The sequence below is a fragment of the Panthera onca genome, chromosome A2 (assembly GCF_046562875.1).
Source record: "Panthera onca isolate mPanOnc1 chromosome A2, mPanOnc1 haplotype 2, whole genome shotgun sequence".
Classification (NCBI taxonomy): domain Eukaryota; kingdom Metazoa; phylum Chordata; class Mammalia; order Carnivora; family Felidae; genus Panthera; species Panthera onca.
Genome location: NC_138340.1, coordinates 146,897,969 through 146,925,640, shown reverse-complemented (window position 1 = coordinate 146,925,640; position 27,672 = coordinate 146,897,969). Strand labels below are relative to the sequence as shown.

Genomic DNA, 27,672 nt, shown 5'->3' with positions numbered 1-27,672 from the left:
CAGAAGAGCAAGGTACAAGTACATGGGCAACTTCCAAATCAGAGCCTCTGCACAGGCTTAATCCAGGTATCTTGAAACTTTGGAAAATCCTAAATATAAACAGGTAAGTTCACAGTGTGGACTGATTTGTGGTGGTGATGAGGTTGACACTGATATTGACAGACGGGCTTTTTCCAAAAACTGACCAAGATGTTCATGGTAGGTGTAGGCATGAAGTGACCTGAAAATAAGGCAGCACATTTATTTTGCATACCTTTGATGATATACAAGAACAGAACAATCAACCTGCGTAAGGGAGCTATCTGTCTCTCCTTGTGGGAGAAACTGCTATGGGCTGGACACACAGCTAGACTACCTAGCCTCTCCTGGAGTTGGGCAGAGCACTGTAAGTGGGTTTTGGCCAAAAGAAAATGCATGGAAGTAATGGGTGCCATTTCCAGGGCTTCCCCATAAAAAGCCTCCCGGGCAGCGATGGCAGATTCTTTCCCATTGGCTGCATGGAAAGAATTCTGAGAACTTAAGGAAGATAGAGCCAGAAGCTGGAAGAAGCCTATATCCTTGATTTACTTCATAGAAGACTGACCAGCACATTCCACATACCTCGACCCCTACCAATTCACATTGAACTGTATGTGATAAGAACAGTACATTTTAATTAGGTCAAACATTGAGATTTTGAAGTAGCTTGTTGTAAGAGTCGATGAAATAGTCAACCCTATTTCCCAACTTTTCTCTTGGTTGCAAGTAGTAAGAGAGACCGGGGTAAATTTCTGGAGTGTCAGAGGATTGAGATAAAAGAAGGTATCAGAGACCAAGCTCACCATAAGGGAATATTGCATTTAAGGGGATTCTGGGGTTAATTTTAAAGCCTTAGAAATTCACAGAGCTGAAGCCTTGCATGGTAGCCTCTGCTTATCTAACCAGTCCCCTCTGGACACTATTCACTTTTGGAAGAACAGTGAATAACCATCTCCAAACCAGTTCATATGAATCCCAAACACAGCCTATTCAATTTAAAATGCTTAGGATCTAGTCAGACAATACCACCTTTAAACCTATCTTGCTTCTGCTTTTGTATTTTGCTACACATAGTGATTAAGAAAAATAAGTTGGTAAGTAACTTTGTGTTAGGAGGTATATTTTTTATTTTATTTAAAAAAAATTTTTTTTAACGTTTTATTTATTTTTGGAACAGAGAGAGACAGAGCATGAATGGGGCAGGGGCAGAGAGAGAGAGACACAGAATCGGAAGCAGGCTCCATGCTCTGAGCCATCAGCCCAGAGCCCGATGCGAGGCTCGAACTCACGGACCGCGAGATCGTGACCTGAGCTGAAGTCGGACGCTTTAACCGACTGAGCCACCCAGGCGCCCCAGGAAGTATTTTTTTTTAAATGATTACACAAGGTTTGATTGAGCACAGTACTAATGGGCAATTACCAGGGAGCCAAACACTGTGGCAAAAATGAGGTCTCTGGGTGGCTGCCTGAAGATGTTTTTGGGAAACTTTTGTTTACTTATCAGACTTTGAAAGCTAAATCCTTTTTCAAATAGCCTCTGGGTGTTAAGGACAATAAATAAAGATGTACTGATTGAAAACATTTAGAAAACAAGTTGTTACAGTCTTTAAAATAACAAGGTATTAATTCAGTTTAAGACAGAATATTCCACATTCATTTGGCCTGCTCCACAGAAACACCTAGCTTAAAAGCTGGGTCCTACAGGGCGTCTCTGTAAAGATGCTCTACCAAATGAAATTTAGCAGGGGCCTGGGACAAGGGCTCTGGAAATTGCTGATAGCTTCTGGCTGTCAGTTGGGAACTCGAGCTTATTTATGGAAAGCAGGGGAGGGACAACTGATCTCCCTATCTTGGGGGTGCCTACAGAAAGGGATGAACTGGGAAATAGCCAAGGCCCATTGGGAGGAAGAGCTAAGAGATTTAGGAGGAAAGTTTCATTGTTTAGAGGAGTCCCTATGGGGCTGAGATGGAAGAAGCTGACTTGGGACAGTACTTTTCAGGAAATAAAGTCTATTGCCCCATTTTCAAGGAGTGCAAATTAAGCTTTGATGATCCTCAGACTTGCCTCATCTCTTCCACAAACTTCATCTTTTGTTCCCTTTCCCAAGACACTGCATTCCTGCTTCCTTCCCCCCAAAACCCCATGTCTCCATAAACAGATAGCCAGGAGCAGACCTGGTGCTTCTTGAAGCTCATCACCAGAGTTATGTCAAAATAGCATAGGAGGGGTGCCTGGGTGGCTCAGTCAGTTAAGCATGCAGCTCCTGATTTCGGGGTGGGTCATGATCTCACGGTTCATAGGATCAAGGCTGGCTTTGAGCTCTGCAGTGACAGCCTCTGAACCTGCTTGGGATTCTCTCTCTCCCTCTCTCTCTGCCTCTCTCTCTTCTCTCTCTCTTAAAATAAATAAATAAACTTAAAAAAAAAAAAACTTAAAAAATCACACAGGAATCCAGCAAGGAGCAGGTGAGCTTAAGGAAGTGTTGCTAAGTATAGTTAGGGAGCTGAGTATCTCCCTCCGAGGATGCATTCATCAGCTCAGAGGATGTGCTGTATCTTTTTGTACATCCCTTAGTCAGAGCCCTCAGGACTTGACATGAGTTCTTAAGGGGATATGGGTGTGAGCATGTAGAGCTATGTTCTATGAGTGCTTCCCAATCTCTTTTCTCAGTGATCAGAATCATTTTTCCCCCTAAGAGCTCTATGCTTTATGAGATTTTTATCTACCAAATAAATCACATTTATAAAGAAAACCTATTAAATATTTACTGAGTACCATGTATTATATTAATGAGCGCTTTATACCCATTATTGAAAGTCCTCAAGTAGTGTGAAAACTGTAAATTACTACTTCCATTTTACAAGCAAGTAAACTGAGGTTCAAGAGATGTTAAGTACATCGCCCAGATCTTATTGCTAGAAAAGAAATCCTGGCCTCATCTCCACACCCACATTCTTTCCAGTATACTCTGTCTGCTCTCTATAGACAGCACATGCAGCCAACCAGAACTTCTGAATATGATGATACCTTCTTTACAATGATTTAGTATGGCATAATCTCCTCATCGTCCAGCACCCCTCCCCCCCAAAGAAAGGAAAGAAGCTTTCCATTATTTAGTCAACCTGTTCAAGCTTTATTGTGGGTAAATCTGCAATGTCTTTGGGGCTTGTTTTTGAAGTACTGGACATGATTCAAGTAATTCCATTACTATCCTTATAGAACTGTGAGATCCTAGAGAAGCCAGACTGGAAACTGGAATTTGCAGTTCGAAACAAATGGAAGTTGGACAGAGGGAGTTCAGAACACAGATCAAGGCATGGACCTCCTTCTCTGGGATTCTCCCTCCCTAGGATTCTCCTGTTCCTTCGATTCTATCAAGTATTCAGTGACACAGTGCTGTACCACAGGTTGATGTAAGGTAGGAAATCCTTCGGGAACACAGAAATTGGTGGGAATAGGGGGAGTCATCAAAGCATACCAGCCTAGGATAATGAGTGGCAAAATAAGAGAAGAAAAAAAAATGAGTAAGAAGGGACAGGGACAAGGAGAGAGGCAGAAGAAGAAGAAGGAAGGACTGGAAAAGAAGGAAAGAAGGGGTTACATATAAAGAGGAAAAAAAGAAGAGAAAAGAAAAGGATGGGTGACTCTTTACACTATTTGGTCTTGTAAACTGCTTGTGTGATCTTCATTAGCAAGTGTAGTAATCCCCAATGGAAACTATAGGCATGTGTTGCTAGGTTCACTGGGAGTGCTGCTATTAAACTATCTCCTCAAAGGGACCTTTGCCACCTCCCTCACCCAACTAGTAACTTTGAAGCCAGAATCTTAAAAAAATTACAGAATAAATGGAGAAAAAGGATATTGTCAATTTCCATTGTAAGAGGAAAACTGGTAGTCCCATACCCTAAGGTTAAGTTCTGTCCTGTGACGCAGAAAGTTCACACAACAACTTAATCTTTGTGCTGGCCGAAAAACAAAATAACAACAAACACACACACACACACACACACACACACACAAAACCAAGCAATAACAACCAAATAACTCCCTCTGGGTATCCAGAAATGCACAACAACCCTGATCAGAGTTTAACTGATTTGAATATTTACTTGCTGTAAAATAAAAGTGTTGATTTTAGGATTAAAAAGAACTAATTTCCCTTAGAAACCAAATTCTAGTTAAAAAAAAAATTTTTTTTAATGTTTATTTATTTGTGAGAGAGAAAGAGCACAAGTAGGGGAGGGTAGAGAGAGACAGAGACACAGAATTCAACGCAGGCTCCAAGTTCTGAGCTGTCAGCAAAGAACCCTACACCAGGCTCGAACTCACTAGCCATAAGATCATGACTGAGCCAAAGCAGGACACTTAACAGAATGAGCCACCCAGGCACCTCTCAAATTCTTAGTTTTAATAATGAAATCCCTTAACCTCGTTGCTTATATTTTCTTCCCTTCTCAGTGCATTTCTAGCCAGGGTACACTAAATTCTACTCACAAAGAAGAATAAGGCTGGCAATGAACTTCATGATGTATATAAATATATATTTATAAACCAGTTATTTAGTTTATAGTAGCTAAAGACAAGAGACAAACATCAAAGAGAACAGATGCATACTTTTTCCTTACTCTAAACAGTACTCAAGAAACATCAAGCGGCACCTGGGTAGCTCAGTCTGTTAAGCATCTGACTTCGGCTCAGGTCATGATCTCGTGGTTTGTGGATTCAAGCACGAGCCCCGTGTTGGGCTCTATGCAGACAGCTCAGAGCCTGGAGCCTGCTCGGATTCTGTGTCTCCCCCTCTCTCTGCCCCTCCCCTGCTCGTACTCTGTTTCTCTCTCCCTCTCAAAAATAAAATAAACATTAAAAAATTGAAAAAAAAAAAAAAGGAAATATCTAAAGATCTGTCTGTTCTGCACCCAAAGAAAATGCTCATCCTTAATTAAAAAAAATTTTTTTTTAATGTTTATTTATTATTGAGAGACAGAGACAGAGCATGAACATGGGAGGGGCAGAGAGAGGAGGAGACACAGAATCTGAAGGAGGCTCCAGGCTCTGAGCTGTTAGCACAGAGCCCGACATGGGGCTCGAACTCACAAACCCAGAGAAATCATGACCTCAGCCGAAGAGACACTTAACTGACTGAACCACCCAGGTGCCCCTCATCCTTACTTTTTTATTCTAGAGTCTACAGTGGTTTTGGAGGGGGGAGAGGAGTGGCAGGTGGAGGATGAGTTATTTTAAAGCGCCAGGAAAGCGCGCCTAGGTTGCTCAGTCAGTTAAGTGTCCAACGTGAGCTCAGGTCATGATCTCACAGTTCATGGCTTCGAGCCCCGGGTCAGGCTCTGTGCTGACAGCTCAGAGCCTGGAGCCTGCTTCAGATTCTGTGTCTCCTCTCTCTCTCTGCCCTTCCCCTGCTCACTCTCTGTCTCTCTGTCTTTCTCTCTCTCTCAAGAATAAATAAACATTAAAAAATTTTAATAAAAAAATAAATAAAGTGCCATAAAAGATTCTCTTAGGGGAAAAAAAGATTCTTCTGTATCTGAATTCCCAGTGTTTAGACTCTTTTTAGTAAGGGTTAGTCAAAAGATCTATTTGCCGATGGTTAAATTCTGGCTAATGAGCAATTTCAGAGGAACTTCTTCTAGACCCAGAGAAAACATAGTCTCTGTTAGACTTCATATTCCAGAAATTTCTGCTCTGATTGGCCACCCTCAGAGATAAACTTGAACTTCTGTGTCTACTCCATAAAGAGGATAAAGCCTCAGTCTTAATCCTCTTATCCTTTATACAGGATAAAGGTTGTCTCCTAGGTGCTAGGCAACAACTCAGAGCCCCTTTATCTGAAACTTCAAAGTAGGGATAATCATTTTAAAACAGCGTAAGTGGTCAAGTCCCCATTTTTAAAAACACATTTTTTAATAAGGTATCATCACTTTAACCTAGCGATCAATATCAGGTTTAGCAATAGTGGGACAACCAGATATTACGTACAGCTTAATATGAGGTAGTAGGAAGTACACAGCATTACTTATGAAGAATTCTTACCAAAATATTGAACCTGATTCTTATCAAGACTTTAGACAAACTTTGAGCTTACCAAATAATACAGAGGACAGAAGAACAAGTTTAACAACACCATGAGAAAACAATCAGACAAATCCAGAAGGTAAGACATTGTGTAGAATAATTCGCCCAGAATCATCAAGAAGTCAGTCTTAAAAACAAAATGTATTAAGGCGCCTGGGTGGCTCAGTTGGTTAAGTGTCCAACGCTTGGTTTTGGCTCGGGTCATGGGCCCCTGCGTCAGACTCCGTGCTGACAATGTGGAGCCTGCTTGGATTCTCCCTCTCTGACTCTCATGCTCTCTCTCTCTCTCTCTCTCTCTCTCTCTCCCCCTCCCTGTCGGCCCCTCCCCCACCCACTCTCTCTGTCTCTCTCAAAAACACATAAATAAACTAAATAACTAAATAAATAAATTTAAAATGCATGTGGGTGTGACACAAGGAGACAGTTCTAGAATTCTCCCCGCTTTGTTTCTACGAAAATATTTTCTATGTTAATGTGGGAAATAAAAAATAAAACAATCTTTGTATATCTCAAAAAATTATTTGTCCATTTTTATTATTTTTTTAAATGTTTTTTAATGTTTATTTATTTATTTATTTGTTTATTTATTTTTTGGTGATGATATTATTTATTTCCTTGGCAAGATCTCAAATGGAACAAGAATTGGAACCCTATTGAAAATTAATTTAACTGAATGGCGAGAATACCAGAAACACTTTGGACATTCTTTTTCATTTAATATCTAACATGTTCAAGAGATATAAATTACCTCTATACAGTTCAACTATATTCAACGTATTTGTCCAGCATTCCCATGAAGGACAAATGTAATTAATTGGACCCCTATTTATTTATATATTTATTTGCTTTTCTTTTTTTTTTCCAGCTATTACAAATTTTATTTTATTTTTTTTCAATATATGAAGTTTATTGTCAAATTGGTTTCCATACAACACCCAGTGCAATGTTTATTTATTTTTGAGAGAGAGAGAGACAGACCATGAACAGGTGAGGGGCAGAGAGAGAGAGAGACCCAGAATCTGAAGCAGGCTCCAGGCTGTGAGCTGTCAGCACAGAGCCTGATGCAGGGCTCGAACCCAGGAACAGTGAGATCATTACCTGAGCCAAAGTTGGACGCTTAATCGACTGAGCCACCCAGGAGCCCCTCTTTGTCCATTTGTAAATTGGGTTAAAGTTTTAAATCAACGTGTAAGTATTATTTATTTATATATTTTAAATACAAGTTTCTTATCTGATATAGGATTTGCAAATATTTTCTCCCATTATGTAAATTGTCTTTTCGCTTTCTTAGTGATATCCTTTAAAACATGCAAGTTTAGGGGCACCTGGGTGGCTCAGTCAGTTGAGTGGTCATGATCTCGTGGTTTGTGGGTTCAGGCCCTGCATCAGGCTCTGTGCTGATAGAGCCTGGTGCCTGCTTCAGATCTGTGTCTCCCTCTCTCTCTGCCCCTCCCCTGCTCCCACTCTCTGTCTCTCTCTTCAACAATGAATAAACATTAAAAAAATAAAATAAAACATGCAAGGGTAAATTTTTTTCTTAATGGTTATTTATTTTTTAGAGAGAGAGAGAGAAAGAGACAGAGTGTGAGTGGGAGAGGGGCTGAGAGGGAAACAGAATCCGAAACAGGCTCCAAGCTCTCATCACTGAGCCTTAGGCAGGTCTCGAACTCACAAACCGGGAGATCATGACCTGAGTGGAAGTCGGACACTTAACCAACTGAGTCACCCAGACACCCCATAAAACATGCAAATTTAAATTTTGATGAATTTTAATAGTTTTACCTTACAGTAGGTCAGAGGTCCATCTTGAGTTAAATTTTGTTAAGTCATTGTTTTGCTTGTGAATATCTGGTTGACCCAGCATCATTTGTTGAGAAGACAATTCTTTGCCCCATTGAATTTCCTTGGCACTGTTATCAAAAATCAGTTGACTGTGAGGCACCTGGGTGGCTTAGCCGGTTATGCATCCAACTTTGGCTCAGGCCATGACCTCATGGTCTGTGAATTTGAGCCCTGCGTCAGGCTCTGTGCTGACAGCTCAGAGCCTGGAGCCTGCTTCAGATTCTGTATCTCCCTCTCTCTCTGCCCCTCCCCTGCTCTCTCTCTCTCTCTCAAAAATAAATAAACCCTAAAAAAAATCAATTGACTGTAAATGTGAGGGTTTACTTCTGAACTCTTTATTCCCTTCCACTGATCTTTATGTATATCATTATGCAGTACCACACTGTTAATTATTGTCCTCCAACTTTGTTGTTTTTTCAAAGTTTTTAGGCTATTTTGGATTGTCTTTCCACATGAATTTTAGCATGATCTGATCAATTTCTGGGGGAAAATACAGCTAGGATTTTGATAGGAGTTGGGTTGAATCCGTAAATCAATTTGGTGGTATTGCCATGTTAACAATATTGAGTCTTCTGATCTATGAATGAAGGGTATCTTACCATTTCTATAGGTCTTCTTTAATTCTTTCAACAACATTTTGTAGTTTTCATTGTAAAAGTTTTACACTCCTTTTATTAAATTTATACCTAAGTGTTTTATTCTCTTTGATGCTTTGATGCTTTGTAAATGAAATTCTTTGCTTTTTTTTAAAAAGTTTATTTATTTTTGAAAGAGAGAGAGACAGAGAGAGAGAGCAGGGGAGGGGCAGAGAGAGGAAGAGAGAAGATCCCAAGCAGGATCCACACTCTCAGTGCAGAGCCCAATGCGGGGCTCAAACTCATGAACATATTTTTTTTGCTCTGCTCTGCTCTGCTCTGCTCATCAATCATGAGATCATGACCTAAACTGAAATCAAGAGACAGATGCCCAACCAAGTGAGCCACCCAGGCACCCCATGAAATTGTTTTCTTGATTTTGGGGGGGAGATTGTTCTTAGCTAGTGAATAGAAATAAAAGTGATTTTTATATATTGATCTTCTACCCTGCAATCTTGCTGAGCTTTTTTATTAGTCATAATAGTTTTTCAGTGGATTCCTTGGGATTTTTTTATATACAAGATCATGTCATCAACAGATAGATACTTTTCCTTCTTCCTTTCCAATCTGGATGCTTTTTATATCAATTTCTTGCCTAAATAACCTGGGTAGAACCTTTAGGACAATGTTTTTATTTGTTTGTTTTAAAGTTTATTTATTTATTTTGAGAGCGACAAAGAAGAGAGAGTGCTCAGGGGAAGGGCAGAAAGAGAGGTAGAGACAGAATCCCAAGCAGTCTCTGAGCTGTAGCATGGAGCCTGACGCAGGGCTGGATCTCACAAACTGTGAGATCATGACCTGAGCTGAAATCAAGAGTAGGACACTTAACTGACTGAGCCACTCGGGTGCCCCCTCTTTAGTACAATGTCGAATAAAAATGGCAAGAGCACTTTTCTCTTGTTCTTGATCTTAAGGGGAAAGCATTTAGTCTTTCACTGTTAAGTATGTTAGCTGTGGGTTTCTTGTAGATGCCTTTATCAGGCTAAGAAAGTTCTCTTCTGTTCCAGTTTTGTTGATTTTTTATCATTGATGGATACTGATTTTGTCAGTGCTTTTTTTTCCCATCTATTAAAACAGTCACATGGTTTTTGTGTTTTATTCTGTTGATACGGTATATTACATTAATTGATTTTAGGATATAAAACCAACTTTGCATTACTGGGATAATTCCCATCTGATGATTGTGTATAGTCTGTTTTCTTCAATTTTTATTTATTTATTTTTTTTGTTTTCTTCAATTTTTTAAAAAAAATTTAATATTTATTCATTTTTGAGAGACAGAGAGAGACAGAGAGTGAGCAGGGAGGGGCAGAGAGAGAGGGAGACACAATCTGAAGCAGACTCCAGGCTCTGAGCTGTCAGCACAGAGCCCGATGCAGGGCTCGAACCCATGGACCGTGAGATCATGACCTGAGCTGAAGTTGGATGCTTAACTGACTGAGCCATCCAGGCGCCCCTGTTTTCTTCAACCTTAAAAAATTTTAGTAAAATACACATAACATAAAATTTACTATCTTAAACATTTTAAAGTATACAGTTCAGTGGAATTAAATATACTCATAATGTTGTGCAACCACCACCAGCATACATTTCCATAACTCCACTCATCTTGCAAAACTGAAAGTCTATATCCATTAAACAATAGCTCCCCATTTCTTCTTTCCCCCGTTCCCTGGCAACTGGCTTTCTACCTTTTGTCTCTATGATTTTCACTATTTTAGGAACCTCATATAAGTGAAATTAATATTTATCTTTTTGTGACTGGTTTATTTCACTTAGCATCTTATCCTCAAGGTTTATCTATGTTGTAGCATGTTACAGAATTTCCTTCCTTTTTAAAGCCAAGTATTCCATTGTATGTATATACCACTTTTACTTCTCCATTCTTCCATTGATGAACACTAGAATTTCTTCCATGTTTTAGCTATTGTGAATAATGCCATTGTAAACATGGGTGTGCGAATATCTCTTTGAGACTCTACTTTCAATTCTTTGGGGTATATATCCAGAAGAGGAATTGCTGGATCATATGATAATTCTATTTTTAACTTTTTGAGGAACTACCATACTGTTTTCCATAGCATCTGGACCATTTTACATTCCCACCAATAGTGCAGAAAGGTTTCAGTTTCTCTACATCCTCACCAACACTTGTTTTCTGTTTATTTGTTTGTTTTTGAAAATAGCCATCCTACTGGGTATAGCATGGTATACCATAATAGTTTTGATTTGCATTTCCCTAATTACTAGCAATGTTGAACATCTTTTCATGTGCTTGTTGGCCATTTGTGTATCTTCTTTGGAGAAATGTCTAGTCATTTGTCCATTTTTGAATTGGTTTTGTTTTTTGTTTTTGTTTTATTGAGTTTCAGGAATTCTCTCTATATTCTGGATATTAATCCATTATCAGATACATCATTTGCAAATATATTCTGTGTGTTGTCTTGTTACTCTGTTGAAAATGCCATCTCACTGTCTGCCCTCTATTGTTTCCGGTGAGAAGTCAGCTGTTATTCTTATCTGGGTTCTGTATATGAGGAGTTGTTTTTTCTTTGCTAATTTCAAGATTTTCTTTCTTTCTCTTTCGACATTTTACTATGCTGTGTCTAAATGTGGATCTCTTTGTGTTTATTCTACTTAGAGTTAGTTGAGTTTCTTGGATATGTAGATTAATGTTTTTCATCAAATTTCAGAATTTTCAGCCGTTATTTCTTCAAATAATTTTTTCTGCTCTGCTTTCTCTCTCCTTTCCTTCTGGTAGTCCCATTATACATATGTTGATATGCTTAATGGTATCCCATATTTCTCTGAAGTTCTGTTCATATTTCTTCATTCTCCTTTATCTGTGTTCTTATATGTATTTATGTATCTATCTTCAGATTTGCTGATTCTTTCTTCTACCAGTTCAGTTTTACTATTGAGTGCCTCTAGTGAATTTTTCTTTCCTGTTCTTATACTTTTCAAGTTTAGAAAATCCATTATGTTCTTTTTTAAAAAAATAATTTATATCTCTTTATTATCTTACGAGACATTGTCATCATACCTTCTTTTGCTTTCTTAAGCATGGCTTCCTGGGGCACCTGGGTGGCTCAGCCAGTTAAACGTCCAACTAAAGCTCAGGTCATGATCTCACTGTTTGTGGGTTTGAGCCCTGTGTCAGGCTCTGACAGCTCAGAGTCTGGAGCCTACTTCAGATTCTGTGTCTCTCTCTCTCTCTCTCTCTCTGCCCCTCCTCTGCTCATGGTCTGTTTCTCTCTGTCTCTCAAAAATGAATAAACGTTAATATATATATGTGTATATATATATATATGTATATGTATATATATATATACATATACATACATATATATACATATACATATACATGTACATATATATACATATACATACATATATATATATATATATATATATATTTTTTTTTTTTTAAAGCATGGTTTCCTTTAGTTCTTTGAATACACTTACAATAGCTGCTGTGAAGTCTTTGTCTGCTAAGTTGGATATCTGGGCCCTCTCACAGGGAGTTTCTATTGACTGTTTTTTTCCTCTTGTGTATGGGTCACAGCACACTTTCCTGTTTCATTGCATGTCTCATAATTTTTTTTGTTGTTGTTGTTTAAAACTGGATATCTTATTTTAAGTGAGCTCTAGCCCCAAGGTGGGGCTTGAACTCATGACCCTGAAATCAAGAGTCACATGCTCTACCAACTGATCCAGCCAAGTGTCCTGAAAAATGGACATTTTAGATAATATATTGTAGCAACTCTGGATACTGATCCCTTCAACTTTGTTGTTTATTTTCGAGCTAATGAGCTTACCATTGTAGTTTGTTTTTTTATTTCTTCAGTGACTTAGCTAGATTGTTTTAGTGAAGTCTATTTCCCTGCAATGCGGAAACTCTGCTGTTTCTCTTCAGAAAGTACACCCTTGGTCATATATGCGCATAGTGGTCCTGGGATGACAGTGATTTTAACACAGCTCTCTTTGACTCATCTCTCTGTTAAGTTGTCTGTCTCTGTTGGTATGATCCCTAGCTGTTAGGCTCCATTAGTTGTTAGCTAATCACTGCATTGTTTTCAATATGCCCCAAGGCATAAATTGCTCCACAGTCTGATCCAATTAAATTTAAGGCCCTCTGCAGAGGTAGTTTTTGAGGCCAGTCTTTGAGACTTCTTCAGACCCCAAAAGAGCTCTTTTTAGCTGTCTTTCTCCCTGTTTCTCTCTGGTAAGCTAGTTGGCTTATGGTCTAACTTTTGCTGCTCTCAGAGCTATTGGCTCCCTCTTCATTGCTTTGCACCAAATTCTCCATTGTTTTCCAGAACTCCCTTTGGCTTGAACTTCCCTATACTCTATTCCAAACAAAGCCAGTTCACTTATGGAGAGCTTCAAGCTCTCTGTTCTTATCACCTACATCTTCCCCTGGGCAAAACCTGGGAGACTAGGTTCTTGAACTAAGGGCAGGGACAGTAACCCACTTCTCTTGGAGCTATACCCTTGCTTTACAAGCAGAGTAGGGGTGGTGGCCTCTGGTCTTCTTGACTCTTATCTCCCTTTGTAGAACAACAACTTTAAATGGATGGTTTAATAAAGATTGGTTTTTGAAAATTATGGTTGTTTTGTTCAGGAGTGGGTCTATGGAGCTCCTCACACCATCATTCTGGAAATCGTCCCCTAATAGGATCTTAAGAGCAGTAAACATTTTCTTGACTGCCAACATCTTTCTGAACTTCTGTTTACGATTTAAGTTCTGATGGAAAATAAGTAGAATATTAGAAGACTAAATTGGAGGTGAATTTGGAGATAAAGATATTGATAGATCACCCCTGGGGGGAGGGGTAAGAAAACTTTATAGAGAGGCTCTGAGAACCATCACCCCTGTGCATTCTAAGCACAGAATACCAGCAGATACCGATCAAAATAAACCACTAAACCCAGTATCAGGAAACAAAGATTCTAATTCTTAGCTCTCTTCTGGCTTTTCTGGGTGATCCTGAATAAGCCAGTCAACTTCTCCTGAGCTCCAGTTTCCAGGAATAGTATATTTTGTTAAAGGATTTGTCTTACTGCTCGTCCCCCAAATAGGTTATGTGGTTGATATTGTGCTTATGAATAAGTGACTTTCACTAAATCTTTCCCATTCCTTTTCCCTTTTGCTATCTCCTGTGATTGACATCACGCATCTGGGAAGTATCTGTCTGGGCTTTGAGAATTATCACTGCTTTGGATCTGTGAACTCTCCACTGAGCTTTGGCCTATAAGCACCATGTTCTAAACGCCTTGAACTTGTTGTATGAGGAAACAAAGTCACAAAGGCTTGTCCCTTCCCTCATTGAATGTTTTGATTTATGAAAGAAAAGGGAATGGGACACTTGGAATTTCCAGCTCTTACTGCCTGGTTATAATCTACCATTCCAAGCCAGAATTATATCTCATCCTCCACAGGTACTATTGTTTCTGCTTATTTATTTATTTATTATTTAAAAAATTTTTTAATGTTTAATTAATTAATTAATTTTTAATGTTTATTTATTTTTGAGAGAGAGAGAGAGAGAGGCACAGAGTGTGAGCAGGGGAGGGGCAGAGAGAGAGGGAGACACAGAATTCCAAGCAGGCACCAGGCTCTGAGCTGTCAGCACAGAGCTCTAACTGGGGCTTGAACCCACAGACTGTGAGATCATGACCTAAGCCGAAGTCAGATGCTTAACTGACTGAGCCGCACAGGCACCCTTATTTTGCATTTTTAAATATTTATTTATTTTTGAGAGAGAGCATAGGTGGGGAGGGCAAAGAGAGAGGGGGACAGAGGATCCCAAGTGGGCACTGTGCTGACAACAGAGAGCCTGATGCAGGTCTCAAACCTGCAAACCATGAGATCACGACCGGAGCTAAAGTCGGATACTTAACCGACTGAGCCATCCAGGCGCCCCTTGTTTCTGGTTACTTAAAATGAAGTTGATTCCTAGACAATTTGTCTCACAATTATGCCCAACTATCTTTGGAACTAAGTTTGCCTCCAGTGGAATCTTTCCAAAAGCCTATGGCCCTGACTTAATTTTTACTGACTTCTTAATAAGCACAGCCACAAACTATTTGAATACTTTGGAAATCAAGATTAATAAGTCCCATCAGTCATTAAAGACGGTTAAAATCTGTTTCCCTCCAGAGATTAGGTTTAACAAGTTTACCCACAGGACAAGGACTCTGGCCAAAAAACCCAATTGCTCTGAATTGAGAGCGACTGACCAAACCAAGATCAGCCTAGTTGTCTTTATCCTCCCCGGTAGGCAGAGGATTTGCAGTACAATGAAGTTGTTTAAAACTTTGAGGGCCAATAGACAATTACTGCTTAATGGTTTTGAAAAGAGATATCATGACAGTTACACAAGATTATGAATGTAATTAATGCCACCAAACTGTACATTTAAAAATGGTCAAAATGCTAAACTTCATGCTATGTATATTTTACCACCAAAAAAAACCCAAAAAACAAAAAAAGCCACCTGGGGCCCCAGTGTTGCTGGGTCTCTGTCCTGAGTGTTCTTCCAATTGCTTAATAATAGCATTGAATCTGAGGCTTTGCCAGCACCTGAGTTTCCCAAAGAGCTCTAAAGGTTGCTTAAGTATTACTGCCATCAGCATGGCAAAGAGAAAAAAAATTAACTTCCCATATTTTGTGCCTTTTTCTCCAGAGATTTGGAAATAATATGAAGCTACTTAGAATCCAGGGATGGAGAAGGGCTTAAGATGGGTGTATGTACATTTGGCATTAGCCTGAGTTGGCATCCACTTCCTTGTGCCCTCGTTAAGTGGTACCTGAAATAACTAGCAGGATCATTAAGTGGCTTACCCTAATCCTTCTAAATTGTTAGACTTAATCTAGAATTATGACGATACAACTCCAATTAACTGTCAATAGTTTTTGAACATCCTTTTCTATTGACTATGTCTTTTCCCTGTTTATCTGTTAGCCTGCCACAGCCTTGTGACCCAAGGCTTGGAATGGATCAGGCCTCCTACTCACTCCCTCCTGCGCACACCACATCTCCATGGTAACAGCTTGTCGGGCCCTGCTTGGTGCAGGTTCTGAAGACCTCTCATCTGCAGTCTCAGTCCTGCACAGATTCAGTCTTAATAAACCAGGCTTCTAAGTAGGAGCTTGTGTGAGGAGCACCATCTCTCTAACTGGTAGGGTCTGAAATTGTCCTTAAGCCTCCTTTGGGGTACACCTGAGGAGTCCCCAGTGCCACTGAGTTGCCCTGACCTTCCACCACTGCTACTCAAGCCAGTGGCAGGGTTTCTGCTTCAACCTGAACTCATCGCCTCCTTCCAGCAAGTTCTCCTCCTGTCATCTTCCTCCATTCATGAAGCTGAGAGACATTCAGAGCATTTCAGGCCCTACCTGTGACTGATTCCCAATGTCAGTTGGTACTATTGCTTTGTATCTTTCCAACTCATCTTTCTCTGCATTCCTCTTACCTTTACAATGGTTCAGGCCCACGTTGTTTCCTTCTTCAATTACTGCAAGACCCTCCAACCCAGTCCTCCTACTTCCATGTTTGCTTTCCTTGCATCCAATTCCCACATTCCAACCAATGAGAAAACTTCTTAAAAAAGCAGACCTGACACGTCCTTCCCCCACAGAGAGTCAGCATTTCCCATTGCCCTCAGGGTGGATTTCAGACTTACTTGTATGACACACAGGATTACACCTTTATAATGTGGCTCCTGCTCACCTCTCCAGGATCATCTCTTGCCCCCTCCCCTGCATTATTCTTACCTCAGCCACACCAAAACACTTTACTCCTCCAATGACCCACTGTTCTCTCTTGCCTTTGTGATTTCACTGCTGTCTCCCCCACCTGGGGTGTCCTTCCTCCTTCCTTCTGTATAAGCCTTTCGTACATTGTTGGGAAAGTTTTCCCAGCTTTCAAATCTTAAGTGCCTGTTCTAAGTTCTCCTAGAGCTCGTGTGTTTATTCCCCTTCTGCCATTCTGCTGAACTGTCAACTCCACAAGGGTAGAGTGTGCCAACCTCTAGCTCAGTGCCTACAATATTCATTCAAATGTCTGTTGTGTAAGTGAAAGAACGAAGAATAAGCCTTTGGAATAAAAATATCACCACGTGCTGATTATAAGTACATCCTTTTCCAGAGTCTTCTGTTGTTGGGCACCATTCATCCACCAGATTGGACCAGATAGGAATTTGCTACACCACCAGGACATTGCAATTTGGACTGCTGGCCACTGTCCTTAGGGACACTTCTACAAATGGGTCAGTTGCCCCAGCTCAGCTCTGGCTAGTCCTGGTTGCCTCCTTTTTGTTGGTCACTAGGGAGCTCCCTGCTGGCCTCGTGGCTGAACCCATGTGGCTTCTGTCAGCAGCTGGAGAGCCGTTCCTAAGAGCTGAGGTAGTGAGTCAACCCTCCTTTCATTGCCCAGGGAAGATTCCTTTTTCCCTGGTTATGCAATGTCACCCAGGCTGTGTTTTCCTTAGTGGAATCCAAGATTTGGAATCATGGTAAGAGGAGAAAGAGGCAGATAATCTCAGGAATAGATATGCTCTGTCATGTTTCTCAGGAGAATTTGGTGGGAAGGGAGGGTAGGGGCCAGGATGAGGAAATTGGTAAGGGACCTGTGTTCATAGATAAAGGAGGAGTTGAATGGATATGGATATGGATACTCTTCCCCAGAGAGTTCAATGGGTTATCTGGGAAAGAAGCCAGAAAAAGAGAGACCTCTCACCAGATCTGGGTCCCCACCCATGTGGGTACATAGTATTAAAGAGCATTCAGCCCTCAGCAGTGTTCCATTCACTTATTCCTAAATCAACACATTCTCTCATATTCCAGAAATTAGAAACCAGCCAACTTTTTGCCGTGGACCTGGATAAGATGCAAAAATAATGGATTTTGCCTCAAACTGAGTTCCCTTGCTACCAGGCTTACAGAGATAGGAATAAGGACTTTGGGAGGAGGAGGTAGCAAAGCAAAGGCACAATTTCATTTTCTCCTCTGCAGTAAGAAAGCAAAAGATCCATTAGATGAGAAAATGTATGTGAAAGCACTTAGCACAGTGCTTGGCAAATAGATGGGATTCAATAATATTGACTTTTTTTGTTTTATCTGTGCTCAGTGTAGGGACCCATAAGGCAGTCTAGTGTGTAGGAAGAATAACTGGGGAGCCATTTGGAGTAAGGCAGTGTTCTCTACCTGGATGATAGTTAAAATTTTGCTGTTAGATGGGAATGCAAGCTGGTGCAGCCACTCTGGAAAACAGTACGGAGTTTCCTCAAAAAACTAAAAATGGAACTACCCTACGACCCAGCAATTGCACTACTAGGCATTTATCCACGGGATACAGGTGTGCTGTTTCGAAGGGACACATGCACCCCCATGTTTATAGCAGCACTATCAACAATAGCCAAAGTATGGAAACAGCCCAAACGTCCATCGATGGATGAATGGATAAAGAAAATGTGGTATGTATGTGTATATGTGTGTGTGTGTTTATACACACACACACACACACACACACACACACACACACACACACACAATGGAGTATTACTCGGCAATCAAAAAGAATGAAATCTTGCCATTTGCAACTACGTGGATAGAACTGGAGGGGATTATGCTAAGTGAAATTAGTCAGAGAAAGACAAAAATCATTGACTTCATTCATATGAGGACTTTAAGACACAGAACAGATGAACACAAGGGAAGGGAAGCAAAAATAACATAAAACCAGGGAGGGGGACAAAACAGAAGAGACTCATAAGTATGGAGAACAAACTGAGGGTTACTGGAGGGGTTGTGGGAGGGGGGATGGGCTAAATGGGTAAAGGGCACTAAGGAATCTACTCCTGAAATCATTGTTGCACTATATGCTAATTTGGATGTAAATTAAAAAAAATAAAAAATAAAACAAGTTAAAAAATTTTGCCATTAGAGTTTCTTTCCTTTGACTCTATTAAAAAGCAAATACCAATTGGAGATAAAACACATTGTTTTTAGACATTTCATTTTTACTATTGATGGTTGATTTTATATATAATAAGTATATATGTATATAAAGTATAATGTATAATGTATTTATGTATAATAAGTATATATGTATACATATATAAATATATGTACATATTATATACATATTTCTTTTTTACAGCCAGTAGTGGAGATAACATAAATGTCATAGATGAGGAATAAGTACAAATTTTCTATTTCTCAAAGCTAGACAAAAACCTGCCAGTCTGAACTGTAAAACTATTACTCTTATCGCTTCTGCTGTTTAAATTTTTTTTAAAAAGTTTATTTACTTTTGAGAGAGAGAGAGAGTGAGTGGGGGGTGGGCAGAGAGAGAGGGAGACATAATCTGGAGCAAGCTCCAGGCTCTGCGCTGTCAGCACAGAGCCTGATGTGGGGCTTGAACTCACGAACTGTGAGATCATGTCCTGAGCCGAAGTCAGACACTTAACCAACTGAGCCACCCAGGCGCCCCTATAACTTCTACTATTTAAATAAATAACATTAGGGGTGTGTAGCTGGCTCAGTCAGTAGAGCATGTGATTCTTGATCTTGGGTCATGAGTTTGAGCCCCACATTGGGCATGGAGCCTACTTCAAAAAGTAAAATAAAATCTTTAAATAAATTTAACATTTATAAGTTTCTTATAGAGAGGAGACAGTAATGTAGAAACCAAGGAACAACCAGGTCATTTGCTTTAATACTGAGGCACTTTCTTAATCGGACATGTGAGGTATGGCAGAAGGTCTTATCTATTGACGACTTAGAAAGTGATAGCTGAGGCCAAAGGAAAACAGAAATCACTGCCACTTTTATGCACTTAAAGTGCTTAATAGGCAGCTTCTAATTCTACTTCATGTATTTTAATACTACCCAAACCTACAACAGCACACATAGTACTCGTAAGTGCTCAATAAATGTTTAAAACCAAACTAAAAACCAAAATAAAGCAAAACCAAACTGGTATTTGTTAACACATGTCAGCTATGTCCCACACTAGGTTCAATAAAACTATCAAGTTCATGCAAGCCCTGAAAACAAAGTGCCCACATTCTGTATTTGTGGGGACTATCCCACATGTACTTTCTTTTTACTCTCAACAGTTTCCTGAGATATGTATTAATACTAGCCTAGAGTTCAAGATTCCTAATTCCAAAATTAGTAGACAAAAGTAAAAGACTGAAAAAACAAAATAAAAACAGAAAAACAAGCAACTTTTGGGGGGGGGGAGAGATTCCCCTTTATTTTAATAGAGAACAATTAGAACTCAATAATTAAAAGACAGAAAAATTGACAAAGGATCCAAACAAACAAATCCTAAAAGGAGATCTCTGTAACAATCAAAGAAAGGCTCTGCCTAAAATCTGAGTTCAGAGCTGTCTGCTAAATGGCCTGGACCAGACCTCATAGCCAAGGCTGAAGATAAATGGGCCTTTTTCCATGCCCTAATCCCAAATCTAATCTTGCAACTTTAACACCCTCCACCGGGAGTGAAGACATCAGAAAGCCAAGAGCCCTGGAAAGAATAGGTCAGCACTGTCCGGGCTTCATGGATAAACACAGCTGTGGAGGAGGAATGCACAGGGCAGATTTCCAGAGCCTGTGGACCCCCTGATATTCCTTGCAGAGGGAATCAAGCTTTGTCTGGCCTGTGCAGAGCCTCTAGAGTCTAGCTGCTCAAAGTATGGTTCCTGAGCATCTTCAAGAAGCTTACAGAAATGCAGAGCCTTTAGCGCCCACTCCAGGCTTCTTGAACCAGAATCTGCATTTTAGTAAGCTTCCCAGGTGATGTTGATGTGCATGCAGTGGAGCTTGAGAAACACTGCCCTTGGGGACCTGGCTCAGGGTTTCCTCATTGTAGGTGCTCAGTAAATGTCTGCTGATTGAATGAAAGACTGGACAGGGTATCTCTGGGGTCCCCTTCTAAAGTAAATCATCTGACTTACTGAAAACTCGTCACTCTTCATGCTGAGTAAAGCATTAACCATTTTACAAAGGGCTTTAAGTAAGATTAATGAATTAATAACAGTATTTTGGTATTGATATTTTCTACAGTGAATTTAGAGTTTCTTATTAATAATACCATTTCACTAGGCTTCTTTATATGCCCAGGAGGCACCAACAAGGCACAAATCTTTCTCTATTGCCCTTTCTGGAATTACTGAGAATGGAAAATCAAATGAGTAAAAATGAGAATAACAAATCTGAAAATGCTGGAGAAAAGGGTGCCCACCAGTGCAGGACATTGCTGTTTTACTTGACTTTCAGAGAATGTAGTCCATAAGCTTTCACCTTGTACCACATGGGTCTCTGTATGTGGAGGGGGTGATGGCAAAGAGGGAAAGAAGAGAAAGAAGAGACCAAGGATTAAGGACCCCTGTGCTGTCCTATGAGCAGAATCACCAAATCTGGCCATTAAGGTGCTTCTGAAGCACCTGTTCACCATTATCATTATCATTACCATCACTATCACTTTTAATTCTACTTGCTGTCTGCCAATGTCTTTACTGAGAAGACCGCCTTAGTAGTCACCCAAACCTTAATGTCAAGGTTGGTCATTGACCTTAGGCTGCCAGGAAACCAGTTAAAAGAAGGAGACAAGAGGGATCCATGGGATGGAGAAGCATTCTGAGTTCCGCTAATGAGTGAGGTGACTCACGTCTGACTCAGACAAGCGAAGCCGAGCCTGGGAGATGGGAGGCGGTGCAGGGCAGACCTCAAAGGAGCTCTGCTGAAATGTTCAAATGGGAGCTGGGCTGCCAGGGACGTGGTGTTATTTAGAGAACTGCCTGTAGCTCTGGCATTGGAAGGAAGAGTGGATCCTGAAAACAGAAGGAGAAAATTGCACCTGAAGCCAGAAACCAAGTTGTGAATCTTCTGTGCTTTGACAAACATGTAAATTCTCTAGTGACAGTGACCTGCTCTTTGGGAAATCTCAGAATATGAACTCAATAGGAATTCATTGTCATCAGGTCCCTGGGGAGTAGAGGTAAATCATGTGTCACCCTCTGTTTTTCTAATGCCCTCAATTAGAAAAATAAGCCTCCTTTGACTTTATTATTATTATTATTATTTTTAATGTTTTCATTCATTTTTGAGAGACAGAGCAACAGACTCTGAAGCAGGCTGCAGCCTCTGGCTGTCAGCACAGAGTCCGACGCGGGGCTTGAACCCGCGAACCATCAGATCATGACCTGAGACAAAGTTGGACGCTTAACCAACTGAGCCACCCAGGTGCCCCCACTTTCTTTAGTATTTTGCTTTTGGAGAACATTGTGATGCAACCTGAGCTCATGGGTAGATTTTTTAAAAATCTGAACATGTGACTAAGGCACCTTCTCTCTTATTAATGTCTAATTGAGGTTCTGAGTTTGAAGATCCTAAGGTCATATATTATTATGAAGGTTGGTAACTGCACTGCCCTATGTGGATTGTACTGAAATGATATGCACACAAGTGACACAGAATCTGTAGGTAGATCCCCTGAAGAGCATGCATTTGTGAGATGGCTGGCTGTAGGTATGACTATCTGGGTGACACAGTTTGTCTCCATGTGCTAAGTAACCCACACAGATATTAACCCTACAACCTCAGCCTCATTAAGATGATGCATACCAACTCAGCTCTCTAAAAATAATTTTGGTTATTTACAGATTTATATGTGATTTGATGACTATGGTCACAAATGCACTTCACCAGAATGGCACCAAGGCAGTGGAAGAGACAGGGGTTCTTTGGCATTTTGCCCACCTGTGAACTTTCAAGGAGATGAAAATTAAATTGCTCCAAAAGCAAAAGTATTTCAACTTTGCCTGCCCCCAGCAGATGGCAACAACAATTGGGACACCATTGCTTTAGCATTGGTCAACTAGTTTTCTGTCATCAGCAGGTTTGCTCTATTTAATTTGGGGGGCTTGGCAACACTATTAACCTCAGTATGTCTAATAATCACAAAAGCAATGAGAACGTTGAATGTGCTATTGAGGAGAGGTTTAGGATTTTGAAGAAAATAAAAGATAGTCACAAATTGAATGTGGTAATAAAAATCACCAGTGTTGCATGTGGGTAAAAGATGGATCATTAGTTAACAGAGGTGATTCAGAAAGACAAAGAGATTAAAAACGTGAAAAAAACCTGGCAGGGTCTATGCAATGAACAGTAATCAGTAAGCAATGAGGAAAGGTAATTCAAGAAATGGAAGTAATCTGGAGTGTGAGATTAGAGAACTGACATCAACTTTAGTGCCTATACAGTTGACTATCGAACAATGCAGGGTTAAGGGTGCAGCCCCACACACACACACTAAAAAAAATCTGTGTATAACTTTGACTTCCCCAAAACGTAACTACTAATAGCCTACTGTTGACTGGAAGCTTTACTGATAACATATGCAGTCAATTAACACATATTTTGTATGTTTTACGTATTATATACTGTATTCTTACAAATAAAATAAGCTAAAGAAAGGAAAATGTTATTAAGAAAATCAGAAGGGGAGGGGCGCCTGAGTGGCTCAGTCAGTTAAGCATCCGACTCTTTTTTTTTTTTTTTTATTTTTTTATTGTTTATTTTTGAGACAGAGCATGAATGGGGGAGGGTCACAGAGAGGGAGACACAGAATCAGAAGCAGGCTCCAGGCTCCAAGCTGTCAGCACAGAGCTCGACGTGGGGCTTGAACTCACGGACTGTGAGATCATGACCTGAGCCGAGGTCAGATGCTTAACCGACTGAGCCACCCAGACGCCCCAAGCATCCAACTCTTGAGTTTGGTTCAGGTCATGATCTCACAGTTCATGAGTTCAAGCCTTACATTGGACTGCACTGAAGCCTGCTTGGGATTCTCTCTCTCCCTCTCCCTCTGCTCCCCCTCCCTGCCCCCGCTTGTGTGCATGCTCTCTCTCTCTCTCAAAAACAAAAAAAAAGAAAGAAAAAGAAAATCATAAGAGAAAATACATTTACAGTACTATATTATATTTATCAAAAAAATCTGCTTTATATAAGTGGTTCAAAGCCATTATTTAAGGGTCAACTATAATCCAAATATTAATTCAGGTAAGGGCTGAAAATATGTACGACATGTTTTAAAAAATTAATTAATTTATTTTGAAGCTCTGTGCTGTCAGCCTGATGCAGGGCTTGATCCTATGAACCAAGAGATCATAACATGAGCCAAAATCGAGCCAGATGCATACCAAACTGAGCCACCTTGGTGCCCCTCTCATAAGCATTTAAAAGCCAGGTGTTGTAAAAGTCCTCATTCTGAAACCTTTGCTGAACACCAGTAATAGTTCCATAGATTCAATATCTGTTAGATCAACACAACATTAAATTCCCTGTGGAAGCTGCTGAAGAGTTCTTTATCATACTTGGTGCAGCCTACCAAGGGCTGCCTTGACCATTTCTCAATGTATATGAACTGGTCTGTTTTGCATAAAGAAGCCCAGTAGAATGGATATCAGCAAGGAGAGGAGAATGCTACCTAGGTTTGAAGCTTTGAAGGACCATGGAACTCCCTTTTGGTGGAAATGTGTCTTTCTAAGCTTAAGTCACTCTTAGCCATTGTTGTCTTACTAATGGTCTTTCACAATTCACCTGTTTGTAAGGTGCAAAAAATGTGTATATATGTGTCTCTGTATTTTTTTCTCATTCATGCTTTTTTATTTCACATGGGGTTGTAGGATTTTCCTTTAGCCTTTAGTTAATTCTTTAATATGATTGCCCATGGCAGCTTGGTATTCCATTTCCTTATTATGTCATTTGATCCACCCTTTGCTGAACTAATAAGAATGCTTATATTTATATAACTTGGCATAAATTATTATGCTTTTCTGAACACTTCACTGGGATAAATTAGCAGAATAAAGTTACTGGCTCATAATGTTATGAACATCTTTAGAGTTTTAATATATTTCCAGATTTGCCTTCAGAAAGGTTTGGCCATCTGATAACTCTTCCAGAAATTTATCAGTGTTCCTCTTTCCATGTACTTTTGTCAGTACTAGATACTATTTTATCTCCACTCATTTTTGAGGGTATTTTAAAATGTTTTATTTATTTGGTTGTTATCAAGACCTCTTTCTATGATTTTAATGCATGTCTTTTGTGAATTTTTCCATCGAAATATTTGCCTTTTAATTATTGACTTGTAATAGGTCTTTGTATATTAAGGAAGCATACCTCTCCCCTCAATTTTTTATTAGTCTTTTAACTTTATTTATAGTGGCCACCTTTGTTTTTCATCTCTAAAGATAATACCAGTCACAATCAATTCACATGGCCAATGAGGAGACCAAATATGAAATTATTTGTGAAAATGCTATAAAACATAAAGGATTTTTATCATATACTTCTAGGGTTGATGCTACCCAGAAATTGAGATTATTTATTGGCCTACAAGTCTAAAATGAATTTGTAGGTAATTAAACTTCTATTCTCGGCTCTGACAGTACCATACAAAACAAGAAATTAATTTAAATCTTTTGTACCATAGTTATTAAGAATGTTATAAAAAATAAACAATGATGTCAGATATAAAAGTGCTCTGAGACTTTTCGATGGTTCTACATAAAACCAAGTTGTTGCATTATTACTCTTTTACTTTCTTTTCAAAAATCTAATTAATCCAGTATAGGTGCATTATAACAGGAAAGGCACTATATTGATCACTACTGTTACTTTAGGCTCATCAGTTATGCCCTGCTCACCTTCCCAGATAGTCCTTTCCTCAAGCCTTTCTTTACTTGAAAACAAAAAGAGATCCATCAGTGAAAAACTCTTCTCCAATAAAAAGAAATGGTTTCTTTCTTTCTTTCTTTCTTTCTTTCTTTCTTTCCTTCTTTCTAAGCAGGCTCCATGCCCACTGTGGGGCTGGAACTCACAACTCTGAGATCAAGTCACATGCTCCACTAACTGAGCCAGACAGGTGCCCAGAAGTGTTTTTCTTAATTGCATAGTTTTATAATTAACTAAGTAATATTAGTAACAATATTTATTATTATTATTTTTTTATTATTTTTTATTTTTAGTAACAATATTTAAAGGCATGCGTGGACAAGTCTTGCTCCCAGTGATAAATCCATCCTCCCTCTGGCCCCACCCTACTCCCTATGGCTTCTTTGTATTCTTCCCGTGTTTCTTCATATGTATGCAAGCAGGTACAAATAAATATTATCACTATAATTCCTCTTTTCATTCACAAAAGTAGCATACTATATACATTGTTCTCTACTTTGCTTTTTTAAACTAAACAATATATCTTCAACAGAAGACCTTCAATAGGAAGATATTTAATGTAAACAAGAGACATGATGACATTGGCATTAAACAAGAAAGTTTTAAAATTCCTGTGTTAGTTCTGTCACCGTAATTATAGAAGCTTAGAGCTGGATACTGTGGTAAAAGCTTTGCTGGGTCAGTCATCAAACCTGTTCCTCTTTTTCTTCAGCACAGGACTGAATTTGAAACTTCCCTTGCTGTTGGGTGTGACCATATGACTGGATAGAAAAAATGTGAGCAGAGCTTATGTGCACCACTTCTAGGTCCAGCCTATAAGGATCTCTCCGCGCAATCCTCTATGTTCTTTCCCTGTCAGCACGATGTCAACACCTACAGTAACCTCATAAGCCACACGCTGAAGATGGCAGAATTACAAGATGGAAGGGCCTGGTTCCTTGAACAACACTTGGAAGAGAGCCACCCACCATGAGCACCCATTTTGGATGTTTTGTGAGTGAGAAATAAATTTCCTGTCATGTTAATAGTGCAGTAAATATGGGGCACCTGGGTGGCTCAGTTGGTTAAGTGTCCAACTTCAGTTCAGGTCATGATCTCGTGGTCTGTGAGTTCAAGCCCTGCACTGGGATCTGTGCTGATGGCTCAGAGCCTGGATCCTGCTTCACATTCTGTGTCTCCCTCTCTCTCTGCTCCTCCCCCACTCACACTCTGTCTCTCTGTCTCTCAAACATAAATAAAACATTTTTTAAAGACTTAAAACACTGCAGCAAATATTATCTTAATTAGCTTAGATAACAACCTCAAATCTCCTCTAGTCCAATGACTGGCATATGGCAGTTGCTCAATAAATGTGTCTGGATAAATGAGTGAATATTTAAACACCTCTGGAGATAAAGAATTAATTCACTGCCCTATCGGTCCATTTAATACATTTCAATCAGCTGGAATTATTGGAAAATTATTTATATGGCGCTAAAACCCATTACCTTTAATTTGTACTCAAGACTGCCCTTCCCAGTCATTCAAAATTAAGTCTGAACTCTTTTCAAGGCAGCCCTTCAATTATTTTATACTTCCTCTCATTCCCTCCATGACAAACCTCTGGTCTCCAAGCTAAATAGCCTAATGTTTTTAATTGTTCTTATTATGTTATAGTTACTAAAACTCTTATCACCATCTTTACCCCCTTCTGGGCACTTTTGGGTTTGTCATTGTTTCCCATCCAATGGGTACTCAGAACAGAATGTCATACTCTTGGCAGACACTGACCAGCCCTGGAGGGTACCAGTTGCCATTCCTAGTCAGGTCTCCATACTTCAATTAAAACAGCTTAATATTTTAACAGTCTTAGAGGTGGTCGTATCACCTGTTGACTCATTTTGAGCTTGGTCAACCTTTCTACTTCTCTCTCCTCTGCACCCCACATACACCATAATTTATTTATTTATTTATTTATTTTTATTATTATTATTATTTTTAGTGTTTATTTATTATTGACAGAGAGAGAGAGACAGAGCATGAGCGGGAGAGGAGCAGAGAGAGAGGGAGACACAGAATCCGAAACAGGCTCCAGGCTCTGAACTGTCAGCCCAGAGCCTGATGCGGGGCTCGAACTCACAGACCGCGAGATCATGACCTGAGCCAAAGTCGGACGCTCAACTGACTGAGCCACCCAGGTGCCCCTACACCATAATTTATTATATGACCTTGGACAAATCATTTCACTTCTTCTCTAGGACTAATTTCTCATGAGAAAAGTGAGGTGGTTGGAGCAGGTGATTTCTGAGTTATTTATCCCCCTGCCCATCTTAATATTCTTTGGGTCTAAAATAGGA

General features: G+C 39.7%; 1 protein-coding gene and 1 long non-coding RNA gene across 2 annotated transcripts in view; one reads left to right on the top strand and one right to left on the bottom strand.

The window, feature by feature from the left end:
• MKLN1 (muskelin 1) overlaps positions 1-27,672 on the bottom strand; it is a 379,442-nt gene that overhangs the window by 251,423 nt on the left and 100,347 nt on the right. The window lies entirely within an intron of this gene.
• Positions 121-6,540, top strand: LOC132679540 (uncharacterized). The gene is made up of 4 exons (XR_014137329.1): positions 121-628; positions 1,196-1,378; positions 3,239-3,437; positions 6,093-6,540. It is a non-coding gene; the product is annotated as an uncharacterized LOC132679540 (long non-coding RNA).